A 22,234-nucleotide genomic window follows, 5' to 3' on the forward strand; every position below is an offset into this window, starting at 1 on the left:
GCAGACTTGAAAGTTATCCTACAACTTGGCTCCAGCCCCTTTCAGCTTGTTCCCAGCTTAGTACTGCTCACACAGGATGCAGAGGGAGACCCACCCATCTGAGTTACTGAGACAGACTTGCTGGCCTCTGTCCTCACAGATTTTGAAGGGGCCCAGTCTTCACGCCAGCACCTCTGCCCTAGCCTGAGAGATATTCTTCCCACACAAAGAAATATTGGGAGATTTACCTGTCCAAGCCTTTGTGACAGGTTTTTAAGTCTTGGTCCCACAGAAAATCATGAAGGGGTTCAGTCTCAGCTCCAATTCTTCTCACTGCAATCGGGAAACGATCCTGCCTTTGCATTGAACTGCTGGGAGACACACCTATCTGAGCCACTTGGACAGGCTTGCCAGCCTGTGTTGCACAGCACATCCTGAAGGGGCCCTCTCTTGTCTCCAGTCCCTCTCTGCCACAGCCTAGGAGTAATTCTGTCTACACAGAACTACTAGCCAGTCTGAACCACTAGGACAGTTTTGCCAGCCTCTGTTCCACAGCAGATCCTGAGTGAATTTTGACAACAAGCAGTCACTAGTTCTGCTACATTAGGGAGTTTAAAGCCCACGTCAGACCCTTTTCAGATGGAGAGGCAAATCTCAACTGTACATTTGTACTGAGCATAGCAGTTGGTTCATCTGTCCCAATCCATGTTACCTCAAGAGCCCTCCTGCAGCCCTGTTCAACTGCTGAATTCAAAGAGTGATACCACCTGATCAGACAATACTCTTTCTGTTTCACCCAGATCACAGGCAATTGCAGTTCTGATTCCATAGCTCAGCCTGACTTCAGAATTAAGCCAGTGGTCTTTTTGGATAGCAGAACCAAGCCAGTTGCCCCACACAAATTCAGAGCAAAGGTAGCAGCCCAGTCATCTAGAGAACCTGAAACCAAGCTCTGCCTGCCCAGAGTCATTACCAGCTGGCCAGTCTAGAAACATAGGCTGGAATAAACAGTGAAGCTCTATTCCTGCCAAAGAACACTTGTGAAAGCTGGAAAAGGTGGCAGTCTCCACAAATGCATAAACACCAATGCAAGGACACAAATATTACAAAGACTCAGAAAATCATGACATCTCCAAAAGAAACAAAGCTCCAACAATGGACCCTAAAGAAAGGGAGATCTATGAAATGACCAAAAAAGAATTCAGAATAATTATGTTAAAAAGTTCATTACTTCTAAGAATATATGGATAAAAATTTTAAAAATTTGAAAAACAATACATGAACAAATTAAGAAGTTTGACAAAGAAATACAAATAGTTTTTTAAATCCCAAATAAATTCTAGAAATGAACAACACAGTGACTGAACTGAAAAGTGTAATAGAAAGCTTCAGCAACCCACTGGATCAAACTGAAAAAAATTAGCAAGCTCAAGGCAGAATATTTGAAATTATAGAATCAGAGGAACAAAAAGAAAAAAAAGAACTAAGAAAGCCTATGGGGATTATGTGGCACCATGGAGATACCTAAGCTATGCATATAGGAATTAAAGGAGAAAAAGGGAAAAAAAGGGGCCAGAAAACATATTTAAATAAATAATTGATGAAAATCCCCCTTATTTGAAGAAAGAAGCCAACATCCAGGTACAGGAAAAAAGAGATCTTGAAGTATATTCAACCCAAAGAAGAGGTCACCATGACACATAGCAATTAAACTGTCAAAAATCAAAGACAAAGAAAAATTCTGAGAGCAGCATGAGGTAAGAAATACATGACATACAAAGGAGTCCAAATGCAACTATCAGCATACTTCTCAGGATAAATCTTGTAGGCCAGGAGGAAGTGGGATACTATATTCAGAGTGCTAAAGAAAAAAATTGCAACCAAGAACACTTTACCTAGCAAAGCTGTTTTTCAGAAATGAGGAATAACTAAAAACTTTCCCAGATGAACAAAAGCTGAGGGATTTCCTTACCATTAGGCTGGCCTTACAGGAATTGCTAAAGGGATTTCTTTAAATTGAAACAAAAGACTGTTAATTAATAACATAATACTTATAAAAGCACAAAACCCAGTGGCATAACTAATATTGAGTTATATTCAAAATACTCTAGGACTGTAATGGTAATGTGTAAAGTAATTTTATTCCTAGTGCTAGGGTTAAAGGACAAAATTATTAACAACACCTATAGCTAAACTAAACTGTCAAGGGATACATATTACAAAATGATATAGATTCAGACATCAAAAATATAAAATGTGTGGGTGTAGGGGGAGTAAAGGTATACAGTTGTATGCAATCAAAGTTAAGTTGTTATCAGCTTGAAAAACACAATTTTTTTTTTTTTTTTTGAGACAGATTCTTACTCCGTCACCCAGGCTGGAGTACACTGGTGCGATCTTGGTTCTATGCAACCTCTGCCTCCTGGGTTCAAGCAATTCTCCTGTCTCAGCCCCCTGAGTAGCTGAGGTTACAAACACCCATGACCATACCCAGCTAATTTTTGTATTTTTAGTAGAGATGGGGTTTTTCCATGTTGGTCAGGCTGGTCTTGGATTCCTGACCTCAAGCAATTCACTTGCCTTGCTCTCCCAAAGTGCTGGGATTACAGGTGTGAGCCACCATGCCCAGCCAAAATACACTATTATAAGTGTAATATATTCTTTGTAGGTTTCATGGTAAGAAAATGCAAAAATATATAGGAGATGCACAAAACCAAAATTAAAATAATTCAAAACATATCAATATAAAAAAACCATCAGACCACAAAGGAAGGCAGCAAGAAAGGAAGAAACAAAATATCTACAGAAAACCAGAAAACAACAAAATTGCAGTAGCAAATTTTAAGCTATTAATAATTACCTTGAATGTAAATGGGTTAAATTCTCCAATAAAAAGACAGAGTAAATTAATGATAAAAGAAACAAGCCCCAACTATACGTTGTCTACGAGACTCATTTCACTTTTTTTTTTTTTTTTTTTTTGAGACGGAGTCTCAGGCTGTTGCCCAGGCTGGAGTGCAGTGGCGCGGTCTCGGCTCACTGCAAGCTCCGCCTCCCGGGTTCCCGCCATTCTCCTGCCTCAGCCTCCTGAGTAGCTGGGACTACAGGCGCCCGCCACCGCGCCCGGCTAATTTTTTGTATTTTTAGTAGAGACGGGGTTTCACTGTGGTCTCGATCTCCTGACCTTGTGATCCGCCCGCCTCGGCCTCCCAAAGTGCTGGGATTACAGGCTTGAGCCACCGCGCCCGGCCGACTCATTTCACTTTTAAGGACACACATAGACTGAAAGGGAAGGAATGAAAAAAGACATTCCATGCAATGGAAACCAAAAAAGAGCAGGTTATCATACTTAGACAAAATAGACTTTAAATAAAAAACTAAAAAGAGACAAATAAGGTCATTATATAATGATAAAGAGGTCAATTTCTCAAGAGGATATAACATTTACAAATATATTTGCTCCCAACAGTGGAGTACCTAAATATATAAAGCAAATGTTAAAGGATCTGAAGGGAGAGACATATTGGAATACAATAATATTAAGGAATATCAAGACATCACTTTCAATAATGTATGGATCATCTAGACAGAAAATAAGGAAACATTGGACTTGAACAACACTTAAACAAAACTGACCTAATATACATATACAGAACTTTCCATTTAACAGCAACAGAATATGTATTCTATTCAAGAGCACAAAGAACATTCTCCAGAATAGTTATATGTTAGGCCACAAGACAAGTCTTAGCAAATCTAAGAAGTTTGAAATCATATCATTTACCTTTTCTGACTATAATGGTATTAAACTAGAAATCAGTAACAGAAGAAATTTTGGAAAATTCATGAATATATGGAAATTAACATGCTTCTGAACAACCAATGGGGCAATGAAGAATTTAAAAGGGACATTAGTTAGTTCAGCCAAAGGCTTGTCAGTTTTATTTATTTTTTCAAGGAAAAAAGAGAAGACCCAAATAACATCAGAAACAAAAAAGAAGACATAAAGCTGACACCACAGAAATACAAAGAATCACTAGAGAGTGTTATGAATAACTATACACCGACAATTTGGAAAACTCAGAAGAAATGGATAAATTCCTAGACACAACCTATCAAGATTGAACAATGAAAAAACATAGAAAAAATAGAAAACCTCAGTAAGCCAATAAAGAATAACAAGATCAAACCTGTAATAAAATGTCTCCCATCAGAGAAAATTCCAGAACCTGATGACTTCACTGCTGTATTCTGCCAAACATTTAAGGAAAACTAATACCAATTCTATTCAAACTCTACAAAAAAAAAAAAAAAAAAAAAAGGAAGAGAAGAAGAGAAGATAATACTTTAAAATTCATTTTATGAGGCCAGTATTACCCTAATACCAAAACTAGCATTTTAATGAATCCCATGATCAAGTGGGATTCATTCCAGGGATGCAGGGATGGTTCAATATACACAAGTAATAAATGTGATACATCACATTAAGAGAACAAAGAACAAAACCTGTATGTTTATTTCAATAGGTGCCCAAAAGGCACTGGATAAAATTCAACATCTCTTTATGACAAAAACTGTCATCAAACTGGGTATAGAAGAAACATACCTCAAAGTAACATGGACCATATATGACAAACCCAGAGCTAACATCTGAATGGAGAAAAGGTCTCTTAGAGGAAAGGTCTTCAATGGAAAAAGACAAGGATGCTCAGTTTCTCCACTTTTATTCAATATACTACTGGAAGTCCTGGCCAGAGCCGTTGGACAAGAGAGAAATGAAGGACATCCAAATTGGAAAGGAAAAAGTCAAATTAGTCTTGTTTGCAGATGACATGATCTTATACATAGAAAAATCTAAGGATTCTACCAAAACATTGTTAAAACTGATAAATGAATTTAGTAAAGTCTGAGGTACAAAATCAATGCACTAAAATTGGTTTATGTACACCAAGAGCAAACAATCTGAAAAGCACATCAAGAAAGTAATCTTTTTTTTTTTTTTTTTTTTTTTTTTTTTTTTTTTTTGAGATGGAGCCTCACTCTGTTGCCCAGGCTGGTGTGCAATGGCACAATCTCAGCTCACTGCAACTTCCTCCTTCCAGGTTCTAGCAATCTGCCTCAACCTCCCTAGTAGCTGGGACTACAGGTGCACGCCACCACACCCGACCAATTTTTGTATTTTTAGTAGAGACAGGGCTTCACCATGTTGACCAGGCTGGTCTTGAACTCTTGACCTCAGGTGATCTGCCCGCCTTGGCCTTGCAAAGTGCTGGAATTCCAGGCATGAGCCACCATGCCCAGCCAATTTCCAATAAAGCAATCCTATTTATAATAGGTAAAAGAATATAAAATACCCAGGAATCAATTTAACCAAAGAAATGAAAGATTTATACAAGGAAAATGATAAAAAACTTATGAAAGAAATTGAATAGGAAAGAAAGATAGATATTTTATGCTCATGGATTAGAAGAATTAATATTGTTAAAATGACAGTACTACCCAAACATATTATTTAGAGGTTCACTGCAATCCCTATCGAAGTACAAATGACGCTCTTCACAGAAAGAGGAAAAACAATCCTAAAATTCATGTGGAACCACAAAAGACCCCAAAGAACCAAAGCAATGCCAAGGATAAAGAACAAAGCTGAAGACATCACACTACCTGACTTCATAGTTTACTACAAAGCTATAGTAACCAAATCAGCATTGTACTGGCAGAAAAACAGGCACATACACCAATTAAAACAGAATAGAGAACCCAAACAGAAATTCACACATTTACAGTCAACTCATCTTGGACAAAGGTGCCAAGAATATACAATAGGGGAAAGAAATAAATAGGGGAAAGAAATAGGGGAAAGAAATTCAATAAATGGTGCTGGGAAACTTGATAACTATATAAAGAGTGAAACTAGAACTCTATCTCTCACAATATACAAAAACCAAATAAAAATGGATTAAAGACTTTAATACTTGAAACTACAGGAAGAAAACCTGGGAAAATTCTCCAGGACACTAGTATGGCAAAGATATTTTGTGTAAGTCTTAAAAAGCACAAGTAATCAAAGAAAAAATAGGCAAATGGGATTGCATCAAGTTAAAAAGCTTCTGCACAGCAAAGGAAACAATCAACAAAGTGAAGGGATAACCCACAGAATAGGAGAAAATATTTGAAAAATACTCATGTGACAAGGGATTAATAACTAGTCTATATATAATGCTCAACACAATAGCAAAACACTAATCTGATTAATAATGGGCACAAGAACTGAATAGACATTTCTCAAAAGAAGATATACAAAGGGCCAACAGATATATGAAAAAACGCCTAACGTCACTAATCATTAGAGAAATGCAAGTCAAAACTACAATGAAATATAATTTCACCCCAGTTAAAATGGCTTTCATCTAAAAGATAGGCAATAATGGATGCTGGCAAGGATGTGGAAGAAGGGAAACCGTTGTATAGCATTGGTGAGACTATAAGTACAGCTACTATGGAAAGCAGTATAGAGGCTCCTCATAAAACTAAAAATAGAACCACCATATGATCAAACAATTCCACTCTTGGATATATATCTACAAGAAAGGAAATCAATATATTGAAAAGACTGTGCATCATGTTTATTGCAGCACCATTCACAATAGTCAAACTATGGAATCAACCTAATTTATCATCAACAGATAAATAGATAAAGAAAATGTGGCAAATACACACAATGGAATGTTATTCAGCTGTAAAAAAGAATGAAATTATATCATTTGCAGCAACACAGATGGAACTGGAGGTTAAGTAAAAGAATTCAAGTACAGGAAGACAAATATTGCATGTTCTCATTCATGTGGGAGCTAAAAAAGTGAATTGTGGATGTCATGAAGATAGAGTAGATTGCTGGTTACCAGAGGCCAGAAAGGTAAGTAGGGAAGAGGCATGAAGAGAAGTTCATTATTGGATCCAAATATATGGCTTGGGCCAGGTTTGGTCAACCTGTAATCCTAGCACTTTGAAAGGCCAAGGCAGGAAGATTCCTTGAGCTCTGGAGTTCAAGACAAGCCTGGGCAACACATAGAGACTTTGTCTCTGAAAAAAAATCAGCGAGGCATGGTGGGAGATGCCTATAGTCCTAGCTACTTGGGAGGCTGAGGTGGGAGGATTGCTTGAGCCTGGGAGACCAAGGCTGCAGTGAGCTATGATTATGCTACTGCTCTCCAGCCTAAGCAACAGAATGATACCCTGTCTCATACATCTTTGTAGTGAGAGTTTGAGAGAGTAAATAAGACCTAGTGTTAGATAGATCAACAGGGTGACTATAGTTTACAGTAATCTATTATATATTTCAAAATAGTACCAAGAGGATGATTCAATGTTCCTAGCATAAAGAAATGACAAACATTTAAGGTGATGTATATCCCAAGTGTACTGATTTGATCTTTACAAGTTATATGAATGTATTAAATGGTCACAGAGACCCTAAAATATGTACATCTATTATGCATCAATAAAGAAGGAAATTTAAAAATATCTTGAGACAAACGCAGTTGGAAACAAAAATCAAAATGTATAGGATACTGAAAAAACAGTTCTAAGAGGAAAGTTTACAGCAATAAATGCCAAATCAAAAAAGAAGAAGAGTCACAAATAAACAACTTAATGTTGCACCTTAAGAAAACAGGAAAAGAAGAAACTAAGCCCAATGTTAGCAAAAGGAAAGAAATAACCAAGATCAGAGTAGAAATAAATGAAATATAAAAGATCAAGAAAACTAAAAGTTGGTTTTTTAAAGTGATAAACACCATTGATAGACCTTTAGGTAGACTAAGAGAAAAAGAGAAAAGATTCCAATAAATAAAATCAGAAATGAAAGAGAAGACATCACAATGACATCAGAAAAACACAAAGGATCATAAGAGAACATTATGAATAATTGTATATCAACAAATTGGATACTCTAGAAGAAATGAACAAAATCCTAAACATATACAACCTACCAAGACTGAACTTGGAAGAAATAGAAAATCTGAAAGACCAATAAGGGGGAGAGGAAATCAAAAGAATAATGAAACATCTACCATCAAAGAAAATCCCAGGACCTGATGAATTCACTGCTGAATTCTTTCAAGCATTTAAAGAAACACGAATACCAATTCTCTACAAACTATTCCAAAAAATCAAAGAGGAAGGAATACTTCCAACCTCTTTTTACAAAGCTAGCATTACCCTAATACCAAAACCAGACAAGAATATTACAAGAAAAAAAACAAACTACAGACCAATATCCTTGATAAACATAGATGCAAAAATCCTCAACAAAATACTAACAAACTGAATTCAACAGCACATTAAAAGTATCATTTACCACAATCAAGTGGAATTTATACCTGGGATCCAAAGATAGTTTAACACAAGAAAATCAATAAATGTGATACACCACACTAATAGAATGAAGAATAAGGTTCATATGATCATCCTGATAGATGCAGAAAAAATACTTGACAAAATCCAATATCCCTTTGTGATAAAAACTCTAAATAAATCAGGTGTAGAAGAAATGTAACTCAACACAATAAAGGCTGTATATGACAAACCCACAGTTAATATCATACCAAACGGGGAAAAGTTGAAAGTTTTTTCTCCAAGATCTGGGACCGGACAAATATGTTTGCTCTTGCCACTTCTGTTCAATGTAGTACTGGAGATCTTAGCCAGAGCAATTAGGCAGGAAAAATAAATACAGGGAATCCAAATTGGAAAGGAAGAATTTAAATTGTCTCTGTATGCAGACAACGTGATCTTATATATAGAAAACCCTAAAATTTCCACCAAAAACCTGTTAGAATTGATAGATTTGGTAAATTTGCAGGGTACAAAATCAACATGCAAAAATTAATATTGTTTCTCTACACTAACAATAAACTTTCCAAAAAGGAAATTGAGTACCATCCCATTTACAATAGCTAAACAAACGAACAAAAACAACAACTCTTAGGACTACATTTAACCAAGGAGGTCAAAGATCTACACACTAAAAGCTATAGAACAGTAATAAATTGAAGAAGATACAAATAAATGGAAAGGTATTTCATGCTCATGGATTGGAAAAATTAATATTATTAAAAATTCCATACTACCCAAAGGTATCTCAAGATTTGATGCAATACCTGTAAAAATTCCAATCTCATTTCTTATAGATATAAGAAAATTCTAACATTCATATGGAACCACAAAAATCTCTGAATAGCCAAGGCAATCATGAGCAAAAAGAACAAAGCTGGAGGCAGCATACTACCAGATTTCAGACTATACTGTGAAGTAATAGTAATGAAAACAGCATGTCACTGGCATAAAAATAGACACAACAACCAACAGAATAGGATAGAGAACTCAGAAAAGAACCCACATATCTGTTGTTAATTGATCTTCCAATTCACAATGTACAATGTGAAAAGGACAGTCTTTTCAATAAATGGTGTTGGGAAAACTGGATATCTATATGCAAAAGACTGAAATTGGACCCTTATCTCACACCATATAAAAAAATCAACTCAAAATGGGTTGAAGACTTAAACATAAGACCTGAAACTGTAAAACTACTAGAAAAAAACAGAGAGGAAAAACTATACAACATTGGTCTGGGCAATACTTTTTTAGATTTGACCTCAAAAGTGCAGTCAACAAAAGCGAAGACAGAGAAGTGGGATTACCTCAAAATAAAAATCTTCTGCATATCAAAGGAAACATTAGGGTGAAGAGACAACCTATGGATTAGAAGAAAATATTTGCAAGCCACATATCTGATAAGGGATTAGTATGCAAAATACATAAGGAACTCCTCTCTATAGAAACAAAACAAATAATCTGGTTAAGAAATGGGAAAGGGGCCTGAATTTCTCAACCGAAGACATACAAGTGGCTAACAGATAAATGAATACAATGTCCAACATTGCTAATAATTCAAGTGATATAAATTAAAACTACTATGCAATATCACCTCATACCTGTTAGAATTTCTATTATCAAAAAGGTGAGAACTGTTGGCAAGGATATACAGAAAAGAGAACCCTTTATGCTGTTGGTGGGAATGTAAATTCGTACAACCATTATGGAAAAAAGTAGGCAGTTCCTTGAAAAATTAAAAGTAGAATTAACATAAGATCTAGCAATCCCACTTCTGGATAGTACATGAATGATATGAAATCAGTATATGAAAGAGATATCTGTACTCCCTTGTTCAATGAAGTACTATTCACAATAGCCAAGTTGTGGAATCAACCTAAATCTCTATCAAGGGATAAATGGATAAAGAAAATGTGATATATGTATATGATAGAATACTATTCAGCCTTAAAAAGATGAAATTTTATCATTTGTGACAGCATGGACAACATGTTTATGACAACATGGATAAAACTGGAAAACCTTATGCTAAGTGAAATAAGCCAAACACTGAAAGGCAAATACTACATGTTCTCACTTTTATGTGGAATCTAAAGCAATTGAACTCAAAAGAAAAGTAGACTGGTGGTTACCAGAGACTGGAGGGTTAGGGGCATGGGGAGATGGTGGGTAAAAAGTCTCACATAGGAGAAATAAGTTTGATTGCTTTTTTTCTTGAGATCAATAGCACAGCATGCTGAATATAGATAATAATTGAGTACTGTACATTTCAGTATCACTGAGTAAATTTCTAATGTCATCATAAAAATGTTAAATATTTAAGGTGATATATATGTTAATTAGCTTAATTTAATCAATCCACATTGTATTAAAAAACCATAATCCGCTCTGTATCCCATAAATATATACAACTATAATTTGTCAATATATAATAACAAAGGAGTGATTTCTGGCAATGAATTCAACAGCAAAAATTAATTCTGGTGCATGATTGTTATCATTCAATTCCTCTTTATTTTCTTTTTTTTTAAATTTATTTATTATTATTATACTTTAAGTTGTAGGGTACATGTGCATAACATGCAGGTTTGTTACATATGTATACTTGTGCCATGTTGGTGTGCTGCACCCATCAACTCGTCATTTACATCAGGTATAACTCCCAATGCAATCCCTCCCCCCTCCGCCCTCCCCATGATAGGCCCCGGTGTGTGATGTTCCCCTTCCTGAGTCCAAGTGATGTCCTTGTTCAGTTCCCACCTATGAGTGAGAACATGCGGTGTTTGGTTTTCTGTTCTTGTGATAGTTTGCTGAGAATGATGGTTTCCAGCTGCATCCATGTCCCTACAAAGGACACAAACTCATCCTTTTTTATGGCTGCATAGTATTCCATGGTGTATATGTGCCACATTTTCTTAATCCAATCTGTCACTGATGGACATTTGGGTTGATTCCAAGTCTTTGCTATTGTGAATAGTGCTGCAATAAACATATGTGTGCATGTGTCTTTATAGCAGCATAATTTATAATCCTTTGGGTATATACCCAGTAATGGGATGGCTGGGTCATATGGTACATCTAGTTCTAGATCCTTGAGGAATCGCCATACTGTTTTCCATAATGGTTGAACTAGTTTACAATCCCACCAACAGCGTAAAAGTGTTCCTATTTCTCCACATCCTCTCCAGCACCTGTTGTTTCCTGACTTTTTAATGATCGCCATTCTAACTGGTGTGAGATGGTATCTCATTGTGGTTTTGATTTGCATTTCTCTGATGGCCAGTGATGATGAGCATTTTTTCATGTGTCTGTTGGCTGTATGAATGTCTTCTTTTGAGAAATGTCTGTTCATATCCTTCGCCCACTTTTTGATGGGGTTGTTTGTTTTTTTCTTGTAAATTTGTTTGAGTTCTTTGTAGGTTCTGGATATTAGCCCTTTGTCAGATGAGTAGATTGCAAAAATTTTCTCCCATTCTGTAGGTTGCCTGTTCACTCTGATGGCAGTTTCTTTTGCTGTGCAGAAGCTCTTTAGTTTAATGAGATCCCATTTGTCAATTTTGGCTTTTGCTGCTGTTGCTTTTGGTGTTTTAGACATGAAGTCTTTGCCCATGCCTATGTCCTGAATGGTACTACCTAGGTTTTCCTCTAGGATTTTTATGGTATTAGGTCTAACATTTAAGTCTCTAATCCATCTTGAATTAATTTTCGTATAAGGAGTAAGGAAAGGATCCAGTTTCAGCTTTCTACTTATGGCTAGCCAATTTTCCCAGCACCATTTATTAAATAGGGAATCCTTTCCCCATTTCTTGTTTCTCTCAGGTTTGTCAAAGATCAGATGGCTGTAGATGTGTGGTATTATTTCTGAGGACTCTGTTCTGTTCCATTGGTCTATATCTCTGTTTTGGTACCAGTACCATGCTGTTTTGGTTACTGTAGCCTTGTAGTATAGTTTGAAGTCAGGTAGCGTGATGCCTCCAGCTTTGTTCTTTTGACTTAGGATTGTCTTGGCAATGCGGGCTCTTTTTTGGTTCCATATGAACTTTAAAGCAGTTTTTTCCAATTCTGTGAAGAAACCCATTGGTAGCTTGATGGGGATGGCATTGAATCTATAAATTACCTTGGGCAGTATGGCCATTTTCACGATACTGATTCTTCCTATCCATGAGCATGGTATGTTCTTCCATTTGTTTGTGTCCTCTTTTATTTCACTGAGCAGTGGTTTGTAGTTCTCCTTGAAGAGGTCCTTTACATCCCTTGTAAGTTGGATTCCTAGGTATTTTATTCTCTTTGAAGCAATTGTGAATGGAAGTTCATTCCTGATTTGGCTCTCTGTTTGTCTGTTACTGGTGTATAAGAATGCTTGTGATTTTTGCACATTAATTTTGTATCCTGAGACTTTGCTGAAGTTGCTTATCAGCTTAAGGAGATTTTGGGCTGAGACAATGGGGTTTTCTAAATATACAATCATGTCATCTGCAAACAGGGACAATTTGACTTCTTCTTTTCCTAACTGAATACCCTTGATTTCTTTCTCTTGCCTAATTGCCCTAGCCAGAACTTCCAACACTATGTTGAATAGGAGTAGTGAGAGAGGGCATCCCTGTCTTGTGCCAGTTTTCAAAGGGAATTTTTCCAGTTTTTGCCCATTCAGTATGATATTGGCTGTGGGTTTGTCATAAATAGCTCTTATTATTTTGAGGTACGTTCCATCAATACCAAATTTATTGAGCGTTTTTAGCATGAAGGGCTGTTGAATTTTGTCTAAAGCCTTTTCTGCATCTATTGAGATAATCATGTGGTTCTTGTCTTTGGTTCTGTTTATATGCTGGATTATGTTTATTGATTTGCGAATGTTGAACCAGCCTTGCATCCCAGGGATGAAGCCCACTTGATCATGGTGGATAAGCTTTTTGATGTACTGCTGGATTTGGTTTGCCAGTATTTTATTGAGGATTTTTGCATCGATGTTCATCAGGGATATTGGTCTAAAATTCTCTTTTTTTGTTGTGTCTCTGCCAGGCTTTGTTATCAGGATGATGTTGGCCTCATAAAATGAGTTAGGAAGGATTCCCTCTTTTTGTATTGATTGGAATAGTTTCAGAAGGAATGGTACCAACTCCTCCTTGTACCTCTGGTAGAATTCAGCTGTGAATCCATCTGGTCCTGGACTTTTTTTGGTTGGTAGGCTATTAATTATTGCCTCAATTTCAGAGCCTGCTATTGGTCTATTCAGGGATTCAATTTCTTCCTGGTTTAGTCTTAGAAGAGTGTAAGTGTCCAGGAAATTATCCATTTCTTCTAGATTTTCCAATTTATTTGCGTAGAGGTGTTTATAGTACTCTCTGATGGTAGTTTGTATTTCTGTGGGGTCGGTGGTGATATCCCCTTTATCATTTTTAATTGCGTCGGTTTGATTCTTCTCTCTTTTCTTCTTTATTAGTCTTGCTAGCGGTCTGTCAATTTTGTTGATCTTTTCAAAAAACCAACTCCTGGATTCATTGATTTTTTGGAGGGTTTTTTGTGTCTCTATCTCCTTCAGTTCTGCTCTGATCTTAGTTATTTCTTGCCTTCTGCTAGCTTTCGAATGTGTTTGCTCTTGCTTCTCTAGTTCTTTTAATTGCGATGTTAGAGTGTCAATTTTAGATCTTTCCTGCTTTCTCTTGTGGGCATTTAGTGCTATAAATTTCCCTCTACACACTGCTTTAAATGTGTCCCAGAGATTCTGGTATGTTGTATCTTTGTTCTCATTGGTTTCAAAGAACATCTTTATTTCTGCCTTCATTTCGTTATGTACCGAGTAGTCATTTAGGAGCAGGTTGTTCAGTTTCCATGTAGTTGAGCGGTTTTGATTGAGTTTCTTAGTCCTGAGTTCTAGTTTGATTGCACTGTGGTCTGAGAGACAGTTTGTTATAATTTCTGTTCTTGTACATTTGCTGAGGAGTGCTTTACTTCCAATTATGTGGTCAATTTTGGAGTAAGTACGATGTGGTGCTGAGAAGAATGTATATTCTGTTGATTTGGGGTGGAGAGTTCTATAGATGTCTATTAGGTCTGCTTGCTGCAGAGATGAGTTCAATTCCTGGATATCCTTGTTAACTTTCTGTCTCGTTGATCTGTCTAATGTTGACAGTGAGGTGTTGAAGTCTCCCATTATTATTGTATGGGAGTCTAAGTCTCTTTGTAAGTCTCTAAGGACTTGCTTTATGAATCTGGGTGCTCCTGTATTGGGTGCATATATATTTAGGATAGTTAGCTCTTCCTGTTGAATTGATCCCTTTACCATTATGTAATGGCCTTCTTTGTCTCTTTTGATCTTTGATGTTTTAAAGTCTGTTTTATCAGAGACTAGTATTGCAACCCCTGCTTTTTTTTGTTCTCCATTTGCTTGGTAAATGTTCCTCCATCCCTTTATTTTGAGGCTATGTATGTCTCTGCGTGTGAGATGGGTCTCCTGAGTACAGCAGACTGATGGGTCTTGACTCTTTATCCAGTTTGCCAGTCTGTGTCTTTTAATTGGAGCATTTAGTCCATTTACATTTAAGGTTAAGATTGTTATGTGTGAACTTGATCCTGCCATTATGATATTAACTGGTTATTTTGCTCGTTAGTTGATGCAGTTTCTTCCTAGCCTCGATGGTCTTTATATTTTGGCATGTTTTTGCAATGGCTGGTACCGGTTGTTCCTTTCCATGTTTAGTGCTTCCTTCAGGGTCTCTTGTAAGGCAGGCCTAGTGGTGACAAAATCTCTAAGCATTTGCTTATCTGTAAAGGATTTTATTTCTCCTTCACTTATGAAACTTAGTTTGGCTGGATATGAAATTCTGGGTTTAAAATTCTTTTCTTTAAGAATGTTGAATATTGGCCCCCACTCTCTTCTGGCTTGGAGAGTTTCTGCTGAGAGATCTGCTGTTAGTCTGATGGGCTTCCCTTTGTGGGTAACCCGACCTTTCTCTCTGGCTGCCCTTAAGATTTTTTCCTTCATTTCAACTTTGGTGAATCTGGCAATTATGTGTCTTGGAGTTGCTCTTCTCAAGGAGTATGTTTGTGGCGTTCTCTGTATTTCCTGGATTTGAATGTTGGCCTGCCCTACTAGGTTGGGGAAGTTCTCCTGGATGATATCCTGAAGAGTGTTTTCCAACTTGGTTCCATTTTCTCCCTCACTTTCAGGCACCCCAATCAGACGTAGATTTGGTCTTTTTACATAATCCCATACTTCTTGCAGGCTTTGTTCATTTCTTTTTCTTCTTTTTTCTCTTGGTTTCTCTTCTCGCTTCATTTCATTCATTTGATCCTCAATCGCTGATACTCTTTCTTCCAGTTGATCGAGTCGGTTACTGAAGCTTGTGCATTTGTCACGTATTTCTTGTGTCATGGTTTTCATCTCTTTCATTTCGTTTATGACCTTCTCTGCATTAATTACTCTAGCCATCAATTCTTCCACTTTTTTTTCAAGATTTTTAGTTTCTTTGTGCTGGGTACGTAATTCCTCCTTTAGCTCTGAGAAATTTGATGGACTGAAGCCTTCTTCTCTCATCTCGTCAAAGTCATTCTCCATCCAGCTTTGATCCATTGCTGGCGATGAGCTGCACTCCTTTGCCAGGGGAGATGCACTCTTATTTTTTGAATTTCCAGCTTTTCTGCCCTGCTTTTTCCCCATCTTTGTGGTTTTATCTGCCTCTGGTCTTTGATGATGGTGACTTACTGATGGGGTTTTGGTGTAGGTGTCCTTCCTGTTTGATAGTTTTCCTTCTAACAGTCAGGACCCTCAGCTGTAGGTCTGTTGGAGATTGCTTGAGGTCCACTCCAGATCCTGTTTGCCTGGGTATCAGCAGCAGAGGCTGCAGAAGATAGAATATTTCTGAACAGCGAGTGTACCTGTCTGATTCTTGCTTTGGAAGCTTCCTCTCAGGGGTGTACTCCACCCTGTGAGGTGTGGGGTGTCAGACTGCCCCTAGTGGGGGATGTCTCCCAGTTAGGCTACTCAGGGGTCAGGGACCCACTTTAGCAGGGAGTCTGTCCGTTCTCAGATCTCAACCTCCATGTTGGGAGATCCACTGCTCTCTTCAAAGCTGTCAGACAGAGTCATTTGCGTCTGCAGAGGTTTCTGCTACGTTTGTTATTGTTTACTGTGCCCTGTCCCCAGAGGTGGAGTCTACAGAGACAGGCAGGTTTCCTTGAGCTGCTGTGAGCTCCACCCAGTTTGAGCTTCCCAGCAGCTTTGTTTACCTACTTAAGCCTCAGCAATGGCAGGCGCCCCTCCCCCAGCCTCGTTGCTGCCTTGCCGGTAGATCACACACTGCTGTGCTAGCAATGAGGGAGGCTCCGTGGGTGTGGGACCCTCCCGGCCAGGTGTGGGATATGATCTCCTGGTGTGCCTGTTTGCTTAAAGTGCAGTATTGGGGTGGGAGTTACCCGATTTTCCAGGTGTTGTGTGTCTCAGTTCCCCTGGCTAGGAAAAGGGATTCCCTTCCCCCTTGTGCTTCCCAGGTGAGGCAATGCCTCGCCCTGCTTCAGCTCTCGCTGGTCGGGCTGCAGCGGCTGACCAGCACCGATGGTCCGGCACTCCCCAGTGAGATGAACTCAGTACCTCAGTTGAAAATGCAGAAATCACCAGTCTTCTGTGTTGCTTGCGCTGGGAGTTGGAGACTGGAGCTGTTCCTATTCGGCCATCTTGCTCCGCCCCTCTCCTCTTTATTTTCTACTGCAAACAAAGATGTTCCTATTTAAATAGAAATTGCTGAAAATAGTTACTTATTAGGATTCATATATAACTGACACTGCTTTTCAAGATCCAGTTATTTCATTATTGGTAAGATTTTCAAATTGACATGTATTTATTAAATGCCTATAATGATTGCCAAGGTTCCCTCTAATTTTGAGAAAATTTCATTATTCTTTTCATATATAAACCATCTTACTTTCTGATTCTGTGACCCTGATTTATATTTGAGTCTGAGTTTAAACTCTGCTTAGTTGAAGAGAATAATAATATCCATTTCTGGTAGCACAAGCTAAGAAAACAATGAATCATATTAAGTAAATTAAATAATTGTATTCACTTTAGAAACAGATTAATATTTTGATTTTTTAAAGTTAAAGGTAGTAATAATATCTTACTAGCTCTTTTAACTCTTGAATTACCTCAGCGTTAAAGACAGAAGACATGAAAGAAAATCTGGTTATTCCCAAATAGAGATGAAACTTGATACTACACTTGGTGACTTTCAAGAATTCCATTAATTTGAGTGACTCTTCAAAATCTTATCTAAAATATGTTTTCCAGCTAACTATGTATTTTTAAAGGACAAATGTATGTTATTTATATACTGGGTTTCTTGACAACTTGGTATTAAGCACGCCTTACTATGCCATGATTTAAAATGTATTTATTTAGATGTGCCATACTTAATAAGCAACTTGAAATTTTGGGACTGACATGAAAACATATCTGTCTATCTCTGATTTATTCTTCTGAAGCCTGGCCATACTTCTTAGTCTTGATTCTCTGGCTCTCAGGGAACTGCTGAAAAATTTCTGAGGTCTTAAGATCACTTTCTGTAATTCAAACTCTATTCTGAGGACATCCTTTGTAGTTGCAAACTTTCAAGCCTGAGATTAATACACCTTTAATCTTTTAAAATTATTGCCCACTGTCTCCTTAGGTTTGTCACAATATTTACCTTAAAAAGGGGTACCCCTTAAAGGAAAAATGTCTTAAATTTAGCAGTAGGCTTTGGTAGATAAGTAGGTTTCATTATAAAAATAAGTGAAAGAAATAAGAATTTTTGGTTCCTCCTTCAGGGCCACTTAAATTGGGGCCCTTAGAATTCTCAATATTGATTTTGACTGCTTTAAGTGTAGTGCGTGCGTGTGTGTGTGTGTCCTATTTCCTAGTTTAATTTCCTGAAGTCTTATATTTTCAAATTTTAAAACCTAGTTAATGTCTCACTTCTTCAAAGAAATCTTGGATGAAGGAAACTGAATTGTCTCCATCCACAGTAGTTCCATAATCTCTCTTAATTAGGTGTCAGGGATCTTAGTATTGCATTATCCTTCCTCATGACCTGTATTGTTCACCTTTTTTGGGGTCATTCCAATGACCACTGAACTTCTCAATGCTGATTTTACTTGAAGATAATTGTGCTGCCTTATTTAACTTGTCAGGGGTAAAACAAGTTTTTTTTTTTTCTTTTTTTATAAATGCTTTGAAAAATTGAAAATTTTTACCATTCCCCTTCTTTCTTGCTAATGAGAAATGGGGCTGGGATGACTGCCTAGTGAGTAGACCAAGGACTACAGGGATTTTGTCATTTCTGTTGGCAGAACAAGAGAAGGAAGAGGCGGCTCCACAATGGGGTAGGAGCAGATATTGGGGAATAGAGAAGATTTCTGTGCCATTAGGAGCTGAAGGTATACCAGAGGCTGCTGAAACTCCATAGACTTAATTGTTCGTTCATTCATTCATTCATTCATTCATTCATCCCACAAATATTTTTCAGAATATTTGTATTTTCAAAATGCCTCCTCTATGTTGGGTGGCAGGATGAAAGACATTTGTGTGCCCTGAAGCTTTTATTCCAGGTTAACTAGCTCTGCTTTCTGGTGTGTCTTGGTTCCTCTTTCTAGCGGCTTTGTGTTCGCCCTTACCTGTGTTTTTCCAGGCTCAGGGTAAGTTCAATGCGTGCTTTTTATTGAGAATGATGTTTATTACAAGGCTTTTAACCTAATTTAGCTGCTGAAAATTTCCTATATGAGTATTTTTTCCTTTTCCAAAATCATTTTTCTCCTTTGTTCCTTATTTTCTTTAGTAACATTTAATTTTGATAAATAAATAAAAAATAGAATGTCTTTCCTTTTTAATCACCTCTTTCCTCTTGAATTCATATTCTTCCTTGGCTAACTAAATAAAAATGCTTGGAGGATATTTTTCCCCCATTAAAAAAAAATCTTGTTTATCTCTACATGACATTCTCTCTTTTCTGAAAGTGCTTTCACTTTAGTGCTTTTTTCTTTTGCCTTTTATTTGATATTCCTTTTTATTCTCATGCTCATTGAAGTCAGTTTTTCTTTTTTTACACATTCCACTATTTCTTTTCAAGTTGGCCTGTATCAGCACTTAGTTTCTCTCTCTTTTCTTCTTCTCAATAAATCTTTTTTTCTCTTAATCTTTTTCTTTCTCTCCTTCTTATTCTCTTTATGGGGAAGAAAGATTTGGAAACTTTTTTTTTCTTTTTCTTTTTTAAACCATTGTCCTGGGCCTTTCGCTCCAGAGAGGGCATTCTCAGGATGGCTCTTGTCTCCCAGGGAGGCAGTGTTCACGCTCTGCTCCTCTCAGCTCTTCTCCCCTCCTCTTCCCCTCCTCATCTCCTTTGCCCTTCATTCTCTGGGAACAAGGTTAACAAGTCCTCCAGCTGTCCCATTTGTACAGCGTTTGGTTTGGGAGGCATTGTACTAGGTTTTTCTCACCTTCTTAACTCCCCAGTTAGGAATACTGATAAATGGATTCCTGGCTCAGGCTAGTGAGGAAGGACCATTCTTTTTGAAGCCCTTTCTAGAGCACCACGTGAATTACCAATGTCTCTTTGGTAAATCTGTGGTGCACATGGAAATGCTTGTTGTTTTCGAAAAGAAAAACTTGCATTCCTCTTGCTTCTATTTAAGTAGATAATTCCAGGTTTGGCATGGTAACTCATGCCTGTGATTCCAGTGCTTTGGGAGATTGAGGCAGGAGGATCATTTGAGGCCAAGTGTTGGAGGCTGCACTGAGCTAGGATCAAGCTACTGCACTCCAGCCTGAGTGACAGAGCAAGACACTATCTCTAAACATTTTTTTTTAAAAAATAGATAATTCATTTCATATTTTCTGGCCCTGTTTTTACTTTTCCTGTACTTCACAAATAACTATCCGTAATCACATATATTTGAATATAGGCTGTTACGAAGTGCCAGCCTTTTCTTTGCTAGGTCTTAACCTGAAATAATGTAGATTTCAAGGGTGTTAGAACAAAAAGCCCTCAAAGATGCTACCAAGACTTGCTTTCAAGTTGAAGGCCAGACTCTGAAAGTAGTAATATAAGGGTAGCAATGGTCTATTTTCATTTTAAGAAGGAGAATGCTTACAAGTGGCAGATTATAAAAATGTAACTTTCCAGCTCCTAGCAATAATTACATCAACGTAGTGTGTTAGCAGTGGTGTTGTCTTAAGGGAAAAATAAAAAAAAAAATTATAGCCTAATGAAGGTGATTTGGCAGTCCAGAATTTTTCCAAGATGAGATGAGCTCAACATGGGGGAGAAGTAATAAATGTGGTCCTTTTTGTTCAAAAGGTAAGGGACTCCTCATCAGAACACACTCTGGATCCAAATGCAGGGAGTGGTTGATGTGGGACCAGAACTCAGGACTTTTGACTCCTACTTGAGTGCTTCCCATTAGAAAACAGAATATTAATTTATTCTTTTATTCAACAAACATTTACTGGTGCCTATTATGGGTCAGATAGATGGAAAACGAGATGATGATACAAGAAACTCACAGCCAAGTAGGAAGTTGGCAAAATCACTCGGCAGAGACTGCCATCGCGGGTGCTATGCGTGCTGCTGGAGTGGGCAGAGGGGTTATGGGAACCCATAAAGTTTACAGTTTCAGCTTTTATTGAGTATTTGTTTTACATCTATCTGCTATGCTTACAAAATGTGCCTATTTTATGTCTATTTATGGGTATCTTGTTTGCTTTTAACCTAAGGTATTAAATTTAGCTTGTATTCCTCTATGATGATCAACCCTTCTTCCACTTTTAGACCTCTTAAACCACAGTTACACCTCCCCTAGCTTGGCAGGTACTCAGTAAATGTGTGTGTGTGTGTGTGAGTGTGTGTGTGCGCGCTTTGATAAGAATGATACAAGTGGAGGCCAGGTGCGGTGGCTGAAGCCTGTAATCCTAGCACTTTGGGAGGCCAAGACGGGAGGATCACGAGGTCAGGAGATCGAGACCATCCTGGCTAACATGGTGAAACCCCGTCTCTACTAAAAAATACAAAAAACTAGCCGGGCAAGGTGGCAGGCGCCTGTAGTCCCAGCTACTCGGGAGGCTGAGGCAGGAGAATGGTGTAAATCTGGGAGGCGGAGCTTGCAGTAAGCCGAGATCCGGCCACTGCACCCCAGCCTGGGCGACAGAGCGAGACTCCTTCTGAAAAAAAAAAAAAAAAAAAAAAAGAATGATACACAGTTTTTCCATCGGGGTGCTGTGTGTTCTTATCATAAATCCCTATCAAGTTTTGTTGTGTTTAGGTCTGCCCACTTCTCCAACTTGTGATCCTTATTGATTTTAACCAAGAACTTAAAGTTGTGGACCACTGTTTATTTAGCATGTTTCCAGTTCATGTATCTAAGTAGCTAATAAAAAATGTTGACTAGAGCTCAGTCCAGGGCTTACCATGGCTCTCTGCTATGGTCCCTGCTCAGCAGATGAATTTGTAAGAAGGCTCAACTCACCCAGGGCCTCCCTAGAAAGTTTTTCTAAAGTCAAGCACAGCAAATAAAGTTACTATTCATTAAATGTTTAATATTCATTATAGATAATATATTACTTTTTAGTCAAACTTACAATAAGGTAGAGTTGTATTTTTATATGATCAATGTATTTAACAGTAGGTTAGGGCCCTTACATAATTATTGTGCATGTTCTGTTTTTGCTCATTTTTTAAGACCTGGGGCCTAATTTTACCATTTCAAATGACTATAAAATTTTATAGTTGTTTCTTTTCCTTTGTGACATATTGTTGGTGATACCTATGATTTATTGGATTCTGAGTCCTTGATCAAGAACACAACCCCTAACTATGAAATGGTTCTTATGGGA

The sequence above is a fragment of the Macaca fascicularis genome, chromosome 4 (genome assembly GCF_037993035.2).
Source record: "Macaca fascicularis isolate 582-1 chromosome 4, T2T-MFA8v1.1".
NCBI lineage: Eukaryota > Metazoa > Chordata > Mammalia > Primates > Cercopithecidae > Macaca > Macaca fascicularis.